Below are 10064 nucleotides of genomic sequence, written 5' to 3' on the forward strand. Positions count from 1 at the left end.
TGGTTTAAGCATCCTACTTCGGCTCAGGTCATGATATCATGTCTCATGGGTTTGAGCCCCACTTCAGGCTCTGTGTTGACAGCTCAAAGCCTGGAGCCTGCTTCGGATTCTGTCTCCCTTTCTTTCTGCCCCCACCCCCACTCACACTCTGTCTCTCTCTCTCCCAAAAATAAATAAAACATTAAAAATTTTTTAAAAAACCTGCTATGACTGCCAGCAGGGGTTTATAAGCCAAGGGACGTCTGTGACATTCCCTGCCTCAATGGCTGAGGTGTCCCACCCACTTTCTGGTGCTAGTGAGAGGGGATCAGGGTGAGACTGTCCGGGGGAAGCTCAATTTCACCATGAATCATTTGACTATGTTATTCATCCTTACCTGTGAGGTGTTAAAAATCCTGGGAAGAATTTTCCTTACAGCTGTATAAAGAAACTGTGGGGAGGAGATGAGTGAACAGTTGCACTTTCTCTTCTTTCTCCTTTTCTAAGCCTGTGTTCCTTTCAATTTCCAAAGGGTGGCTGTGTCATGGAGTGGGGAATGTCTACTACACCTTATCGATCAATCCCATTCTCCCTCCCTAAAATCTATCACCTCAGAGTAATCTGTTTAGTTTGAGTTCTGCTCCCAACCAGCCATGTGTCCTTGGATAAGTCACTGAACCTCTTTCAATGGCTCAATTTCCCCTGTATAATGCAAATGCAAAGAACACTGGACTTGATGTCATAAGATCTGAGTTCCTGCCCCAGTCTTACTCCTTACTATCTCTCTAAAATTAGATAATTTGAGCCCTACCTTTATTTACCTCTTTGAGCCATACCTTTGTTATCTGTGCAGTAAGGAATATAGATTACTACTTCTAAGGTTCCAAGAGTTTCTATTGTTTTTTTATTATATATATGTACAATCACACATACACACACGTATATACATACATACATACACAGACATACACACATTTATACATACATACATATATATATATATGTCTCTATCTATATGTATGTGTGTGCATATATATAGAGTGTTCTTTGTGCACTGTAAATACAGTCCCATATAGATATAAAAGATTGATATCACCTTTGTTGATTGCAGACTTAGTGATATCTAGTCTGGAAGGCAGAATGAGCTCTCCCGTTTGCTCCTACCCACTCCTTTATTATAGCACTACACTAAAGCTGGTGAAGATGGATGGGGAGCCAAACTCCCTGGCTTCCCATTAAGTCAACAACCACCAGTTTTATTCCTTTCTCAGCTGTTTCTCTTCTCATGGGATTCCTATAGGACAGAGGCATTAATATGACATAGATGATTGTAAAAATGGCCTGCCCAGACCTCATAAAGGAATCCATGCTGGCACCACCCCCCTGCAAGCTGAGTTCCCAAAGCTGAGGTCAGGACTTCTAAGTTTAACTTGTACCCAGAAAATGTGTTTTCATGAACAGAAGTGAGGAGTCTTTCTTGAAAGTAACAATGGATTCTTAGAAGGAAAATAAACTAGAAATTAAATTAAGTATAGGGGTTTTTCTTCCATCATGGCTTGTAGTAAGTGGCACTGACTTTCAACAGCAGACACTAGGGAAGAAACCTTAGCTCCTCCTTATTTGTATTCTTTTCTCTCCTTGCCTTTCCTTTTTTTCCTCTCTCAAATGCCTCTGTACTTATTAGGAAGGGGAGAAACTTTACAACTTTGCTGAGGTAAATTCATCCTACATTTTGATCCTGGCCAGCATCTCCCGCTTGGCATGCTTTCACAGTTAAGGAAAAAAGCAAAATCACGGTAAAGCTGCAAGGTCACCAAGTTATCTATGGGGCATGAGTCTTCATATACTTCCTTAGAACATTTTTCTCCGTCTCTGTCTCTGTCTCTCTCTTCCCTTATTAACTGGGCTTCTAGTTTACACATAGTGTGACTCAGCAACCTACCAATCACAGATCTGAAGGGAAGGGGCCAAGACAAGAATCAGCATCTCCAGTGGTGTCAACTCATCCCAAGAAGACACATCTGAGACAAGAACAGAGCAGACTCTGATGCAAGCTTCTGCAGCCTGAGACACCTGGCCTTTGCCACCCACTGTCTTGTTTTCCTGGGAAAGTGAGGAAAGGTCTGCTGGCCATACTTCCTTCTGAGGAATATACTGGAGCCATACGACATATAGCAACACTGAACACAGCCTGTGCAGCTACGTGACAGTCTTTGCCATCCTCTGCACCCCAGCCAAATCCTTGTGAAAGTACATTGATCTGTGTCTGGAACTGTACTGCCTCCTCCTTAACCTTCAAGAGTAATATGTTTATTTGGCATATGATTTGAGTGTTTCAAAGAGATTCTAGTGAGGCTGCTGGCAGCCAAACTATGTAAGTTAAAGCAGACCCACAAATACAAACATCCCACAATGGTTCATATCCAAAGAGCTGGGCTGGGGCACCATACACATGTATGAATAGCGGCCTCAGGTGGGTGCCATTGCTCCTGCCATTGCTGCTGGAATCTCCCTGTAGCTGAGATAGCAACATAGGGATTTCCCACATGAAATGCCTCCTGACAGGAAACTTAGTGGATGAGGAAAAACCCCGGAGCAATTCAGGGAATGGATTCCAGTCAGCCTGAAAACTTGTGTTTTTGTCTTTTGGTGTTTGGCAAGACAATACTATTTGTTTTAAGAGCTCTATCACTGGTCTACAAATAAAATATGTATCACCCGGTCTCCATTCTCCATATGGGCCTGATATTGTAACAAACCATACTTGTGTTCATGTATAAAGAGAACGTGAACCTCGTGGCACCATTTCTTCTGGGCTTGGGTTTGTGATGTAGACACACTGATGATTTCTGATTTGCAGGGCTTAAGAAGAAAATCTGAAGTTGACCTATTTGGGTGTGTATGAAAACACTCATGTGTATAGATGGACATGAAGTTATGATATTCCTGTGCCAGGAGTGTGAGCAAGTCTGGGTGTGGAATCAGGTGCACACACATGGAATGTGTGCCTGCAATATATCCTAGACAGTCTATATATGTCATGTCATTTAGACCCAATTTTATAGACTTGAAGCCTAGACTTATAAAGATTAATAGATGTACCTAAAGTTAAAGGTAATAAAAAGTAGCAAAACTAGGATTTGGATCTAGGTTCATACACTCCAAAACCCATGCTCTTCCTCCAATTCAACACTGGATTGAATCAAGTTGTTGTTACTTTTTGTAATACATTCAGAGTTGGTGATGATTTGAGGGCAGCAGGTGGTATCTTTGTGTCCTATCCTCACCATTCAGCAGCTGTGGTGCATAGGCTGTAATTCATGGACGGACTTGTCAAAAGGGCATCAAAAGTTGTCCTGGGAAGCTGGACCTGATAGTGAACCACTGGCCTGTTTTTCTCTTGATGGGAATCTTCTAATGTCCCTTCAGCACATTCTGACTTTTTTGGGTTGTGTCTTTATGCAAAACATGAATTACTAGAGAGTTCTTGCTTCTTGCCATGTATGTTATAAAGATAAGATATTATTAACCATGATTCATAATCTAGGAAAGACACTGAGTTCTAGAGACAAGGGCTCAGCCTAGAGCTTTGACCCTGACCACGTGGCACCCAGCCTTCACCTCTTGCCCTTCTACAAGGATGAAACAAGTATAAAGTATTTTGAAGACCAGGTTCTTTGGCCCTGTGGTCTTGAGATTTCAGTGTCTGTTGATTTTCTTGGGGGAAGGATTCTTGCAAGGGTAAGAAAAGAGGTGGAACAGATTTGGGTTTAATAAATCATGTCCTTTGAAGAAAGGTTCTGTTTAATTCAAAGAATTAAAGCTTGATGCTGAGACATTGTACTTTAAGTTGATTGGAAACAATGGACTGAAAATAATGCCTTTTAGATTAAAGGAATTTGGATAAAAGGATAAAGGAACAAAATTTACAATGTGAAATTATCACCCTTAAAATATAAAACTTTTCCAGTGATTTGTCTATGGCTTTTCTCTTAAGAGACAGATGTGTTTTGGGCTTTGATTCTTAGTGTTTAGGATAAAATGTTCATGGACATTCTTATTCACTGAGAAGGAAACTAATAATGCCTTTCTACATTCTCATTTTAAAAGAAACTTCTCTGTTTAACTTGAGTCACTTTTAGCTGTGCTTACAGGTCTCAAAGGAACTATTCACTCAGAAGAGAAAAAGTGTAAATGTGTCTGAAAACGGTCACTGGTCTGATTAATTTCTCATTGTGTACCCATGACTCCTGAGGGGGCTGGTGTGATCACATTATCTTGATATGGGCTTTACTAGTTGATTGGAGTGCAATGATCTCCCCAAGTTCAGGCTGATTATAAAAGGCAGGCAGAAATATGGCAGGAAATACCCTGTGGCAAATCTATAATTCCAAGAAGAAAGTGAGGCATTTAAAAAAATATCTATATATTTCATAGAAGGTAGGTAAACAGTTCTACTCTCACTTACTAGATGAGGCCTTTGTGAAGACACTTAGGCCTTTCACTTACTTTGCCCTCAACTACCATAGATGGATTGAAACCTTTAGATTTGAGAGCTCTATTTCTTTCCTTACAGTGATTATCCAGAGTGACCCCAAGTGCTTTCAAAGTCCTGATCTAAAACTGGGTATGTGACAGAAGCAAATCATGGATGCAAAGAGATCTTGCCAGGAATGGAATGAGGCTGTGGTAGATTCACTTCAACATTTTTGTGATTGCTTCATTCATTCATTTGATATCCATAGTTATATTTTTCCATAGTCACTATATGCCTTAGATTTTGATTCTGTTACAGATAAGATGATGAATTAGACACTGATCCTAACTTCACAAGGTTAAGTTACTATGCCGCGTGATTCATTTTTGAAAGAATTGTTTACACTGTGCTTAAGGAGTACTGAAGAGGAGGTGAGCACAGATGGTGACTGAGTTGGATCTTTGTTAAGATTTTATTAAAACATGGGGCGCTGGGTGGCTCAGTCAGTTGGACGTCCAACTTAGCTCACGTCAGTATCTCGCAGTTCACAAGTTTGAGGCCCGCGTCGGGCTCTGTGCTGACAACTCAGAGCCTGGAGCCTGCTTAGAATTGTGTCTCCCTCTCTCTCTGCCCCTCCCCTGCTCATTCTCTCTCTCTCTCAGAAATAACATTAAAAGAAGATTTTATTAAAATATAAATGAAATAGAACCTGTTACATACAATTACAGAACATATTCCCACTTCTCATTCTCAGTCTTCTCTCTATGTAGAGGAAAATGAGTCTTGAAGGACAATTTAAAGTTAGTCAAATGCACCAATGGGACCAAGTATTATGGTCTAAGGAAATGAGATATATCAGGCGTGGAAACATGAGGCTCACCTAAGAAATGCTACTTAGGTCAATATGGCTACCCAGTGTGGCAGTATGATGGGGAGATGGAGGCAGTATGATGGGGAAATGGATAATGAAGAATGTCCATGTTTGGGATATGTGGGGAGCCATAGGAACATAATAAAACTAAGGACATGTCACAAACAGATTTTTATTTTAGAAAGATTACTATAGCAGCAGGATAATGGAGGAAGTGGAGAGAAGCACTGTTACATTCGGAATATCAAGGCTCTCAAATAGTGGTTCTTTACTCTGGTTGCATATTTATATTTCCTAGGGAGCTTTTCAAATCCTGATGCTCACCCAAGACCAGATGGTTTTACTGGTAAATTCTACCAAACATTTAAATACAAAACATTTAGTGGTAAATTCTACCAATTCTTCTTTAAAGAAGAATTAATTTTGGGGTGCCGGGGGGGCTCAGTGGTTAAGTGTCCAGCTCTTGGTTTTGGCTCAGGTCATGATTTCATGGTTTTGTGAGTTCATGCTCCATGTTGGACTCTGCACTGAAAGTGCAGGGCCTGCTTGGGATTCTCTCTCCCTCTCTCTCTCTCTCTCTCTCTCTCTCTCACTCTCTGCCTCTACCCCACTCACACTGTCTCTGTTTCTTTCAAAAATGAATAAGTAAAAATAAAAATAAATAATAAAAAAAGAAGAATTAATGCTAGTCCTTCTCAAACTCTTCCAAAAAAATTGGAGAGGAGGGAACACTCCCATACTTATTTTACTAGGCCAGCAGTACCCTGATGAAAAAGTCAAACAAGAAAACTATAGGCCAATATCCCTGATGAATATAGATGCAAAAATTCTCAACAAAATGCTACCAATCAAACAGTACATTAAAAGGATCAGGGGTGCTTGGGTGGCACAGTTGGTTGAGCATCTGACTCTTGATTTCGGCTTAAGTGATGATCCCAGGGTCATGAGATTAAGCCCCACATAAGATTCTCTCTCGCTCTCTCTCTGCCCCTAAGTTGCTAAGATAGTAGATCTTAAAAATTCTTACTACACCCCCACACCCATTACCCTCCCCTACCCCCCCCCCACACATCTATTCAACATAGCACTGGGAGTCCCAGCTAGAGCAATCAAAGTAAAATAAAGAAATAAAAGGTGCACCCGGATGGCTCAGTCAGTTGAGCATCCAGCTTCTGCTCAGGTCATGATCTCGTGGTTCCTAAGTTCAAGCCCTGCCTCAGGTTCTGTGTTGACAGCTTGGAGCCTGGAGCCTGCTTCAGTTTCTGTGTCTTCCTCTCTCTCTGCCCCTCCCCTGCTCTCTCTCTCTCTCTCTCTCTCTCTCAAAAATAAACATTAAAAAAATAAAAAGTAAAGAACTAAAAGCCATCCAAATCAGAAAGAAAAAAGTAAAATTGTCTTTATTTGCAGGTATGTGTTTTTATATGTAGAAAACATATATAAAGATAAGTTCCTGGATATTAAAACAACATAACAAAAATCAGTTGCATTTCTATACACTAACAACAAACAATCTGAAAAGATTGAAATAAAACAATTCTGTTTAACACTAAAAAACAATAAATAAATAAATAAATAAATAAATATATAAATAAATAAAATTTACACAAGGAATGCCAGATCTGTATAAGGCAAACTATAAGACTTTGATGAAAGAAATTGAAGAGACATAAACAAATGGAAAGACACCCTGTGTTCATAGATCAGAATAATTAATATTGTTAAAATGTCCATATTACTCAAGGCCATCTATAGATTCAATGTATCCAATGGCATTTTTCACAGAAATAGGAAAAACAGGGGCGCCTGGGTGGCGCAGTCGGTTAAGCGTCCGACTTCAGCCAGGTCACGATCTCGCGGTCCGTGAGTTCGAGCCCCGCGTCAGGCTCTGGGCTGATGGCTCGGAGCCTGGAGCCTGTTTCCGATTCTGTGTCTCCCTCTCTCTCTGCCCCTCCCCCGTTCATGCTCTGTCTCTCTCTGTCCCAAAAAAAAAAAAAAAAAAAAAAAAAAAAAAAAAAAAGTTGAAAAAAAAAAAAAAGAAATAGGAAAAACAACCCTAAAATTTGTATAAAACACAAAAGACCCCAAATAGACAAACCCTGAGAAAGAAGAACATAGCTGAGGCATCACACTTCTGATTTCAAATTATACTACAAAGCTATAGTAATCAAAACAGTATGATATTGGTGTAAAAATAGAGCAATGAAACAGAATAAATGCTCAGAAATAAACCCCCACCAGCATGGTCAACAAATATTTGACATGGGAGGTGAGAATACTCAATGGGGAAAGGATAGTTTCTTCAATAAACGGTGTTGGGAAAACCAGATATTCACATGCAAAAGAATAAAATTTGACTTCTATTTTATACCACTCACAAAAATGAACTTGAAATAGGTTAAGGGCCTAAATATAAGACCTGTAACTATAAACCTCCTACTTTGGGAGAAAGCTTTCTGAAATTGGTCTTGGCAATAATTTTTTGAGTATGATGCTAAAAGTATTTGCAACAAAAGTAAAAATCAACAAGTGGGACTATATCAAACCAAAAAAGCTCTGCACAGCAAAAGAAACAATGAACAAAACAAAAAGACAACCTATCATATGGGAGGAAATATTTGCAAAACCATGTATCTGATAAGAGGTTAATATCCAAAATATAGCAAGAATTCACATAACTCAGTAACAAAAATATCTGGTTTAAAAAATGGGCAGAACAAATAATTAGACATTTTTCCAAAGACATACAAATGGCTAACAGGTACATGAAAAGATGCTCAACCTCATTAATCATCAGGGAAACACAAATCCAAACCATAATGAGATATCATTTCACACCTGTTAGAATGGCTATTATCAAAAAGACAAGAGATAATAAGTGTTGGTGAGGATGTGGATAAAGGGGGACACTTGTGCAGTGTTGGTGAGCCTGAAAATTGGTGCAGCCACTCTGGAAACAGTAGAGGTTCTTCAAAAAATTAAAAATAAACTAACATATTATCAGGGCACCTGAGTGGCTCAGTTGGTTAAGCATCTAACTCTAGATTTCAGCTCAGGTTACGATCTCACAGTTTCGTGAGTTTGAGCCCCGCATCAGGGTCTGCTCTGACAGTGTGGCGACTGCTTGGGATGCTCTCTTTCCTCTCTCTATGCACCTCCCCTGCTTGAGCTGTCCCTGGCTCTCTCGAAATAAATAAATAAACTTTAAAAAAAGAAAAAAAACCTACCATATTACCCAGCAATCCCATTTATAGCCAAAGGAAATAAAGAGGATAATGAAGAGATACCTGTACTCTTATGTTTATTGTGGCCTTAGTCACAATAGCCAAGAGATAGAAACAACCTAATTGTCCATCAATGGATGAATGGGTAAAGAAAATGTGGTTGTGTATATATAAACACAATGGAATATTATTCAGCCACAAGAAGGAAGAAAATCTTGCCATTTGCAAAAACATGGGTGAACTTTGAAGGCATTATGCTTGGTGATGTAAGTCGAAGAAAGATAAATACTGTATGATCTCTCTTATATGTGGAATCTAAAAAAAACTGAACTCTTAGAAATAGTGGGTTGGTGGTTACCAGTACAATATGTATGTATGTATGTATGTATGTATGTATACCTAGTACTTATCCATTCATCTGTTGATGGGCACTTAGGTTGTTTCCTTGTCTTGGCTAAGAAGCACCATTTTCATGCTATTTCACTCAATTTGGAATATTCTAGGTGAACTAATCCATCTCAAAACTTCTCCCTAAAGCGGTGCAAGAAACTGGCTATTGGTGGCTGGAGGACAGAAACTTTTCTCAGGGGGCAGTCAGGCAGGCTGCAGACTGCATGGCAATAGGATTTATTTCCCAGTGATGCAGACAGGCTTGATCTGAGATGTAGTCCAGAGACTCCTCCAAAGAGCTATTGATCTGTTCTTTTGAATCTTGAATCTCATACTTTAAATGACCACCAAATAATATAAATGACACAAATATTCATACTCATACTAATACATACAAGCATTTATTGAGAAATCATTATGTGCCAGACTCTAGGATAAGCAGTTTACATACAAAGTCTCATTTAATCATAAAAATAACTATATGAAGAAGAGTATTGTATTACCACAATTTTATAGCTGAGCAAAGGGAGGTATTGAAAGGTTAGACAATTGCTCAAGGTCATAAAGTTGGGGAGCTAGGATTTAATCCAGTGTTAATTCAGAGTCTGATACTCTTAATTTACTGTCTTTGCAAACATTGTAGGGTTTTCTTTTCTTTCTTAGAAATCCCAATATCTGAGTTTACTTCCTTTTACTCTAGGTCAAAGTATTTAAGCCTACTTGACTAATGGCACTTGGGACTGAGCTAATCATGCTAGGATTTCAGTGCAGACCTGCGGGCACCCACGCTAGCACGGAGACATGTCCTGGCTTCTCTTTAGTAGCTCCACATTTTCAAGTCAACAAAGATAACTTCAGAGCACCCCGGGAACTCCATGCTGTCAGGCTGGAGTTGCACTCAGGACCCATTAGGCCTTGAGTGGGCAGAGGGGTTGAACTTAACCTATCCTAGAATACCACATACCTCGAGGAGGTTTGTTTTAGTTGAAAGGCACAATGTTGCAAGGATATCCTCATTCTCAAGACTTTAGATGGTTTTATATCTTCTAAGTAGCTCAGACATGGTAATTTAAAGAGTCTTATAAAGTCTGGTAAAAGATCAACGAAGAAATGCATGGGTCAGTGT

Source organism: Panthera uncia (genome assembly GCF_023721935.1).
Source record: "Panthera uncia isolate 11264 chromosome A3 unlocalized genomic scaffold, Puncia_PCG_1.0 HiC_scaffold_11, whole genome shotgun sequence".
In the NCBI taxonomy this organism is placed as follows: Eukaryota; Metazoa; Chordata; class Mammalia; order Carnivora; family Felidae; genus Panthera; species Panthera uncia.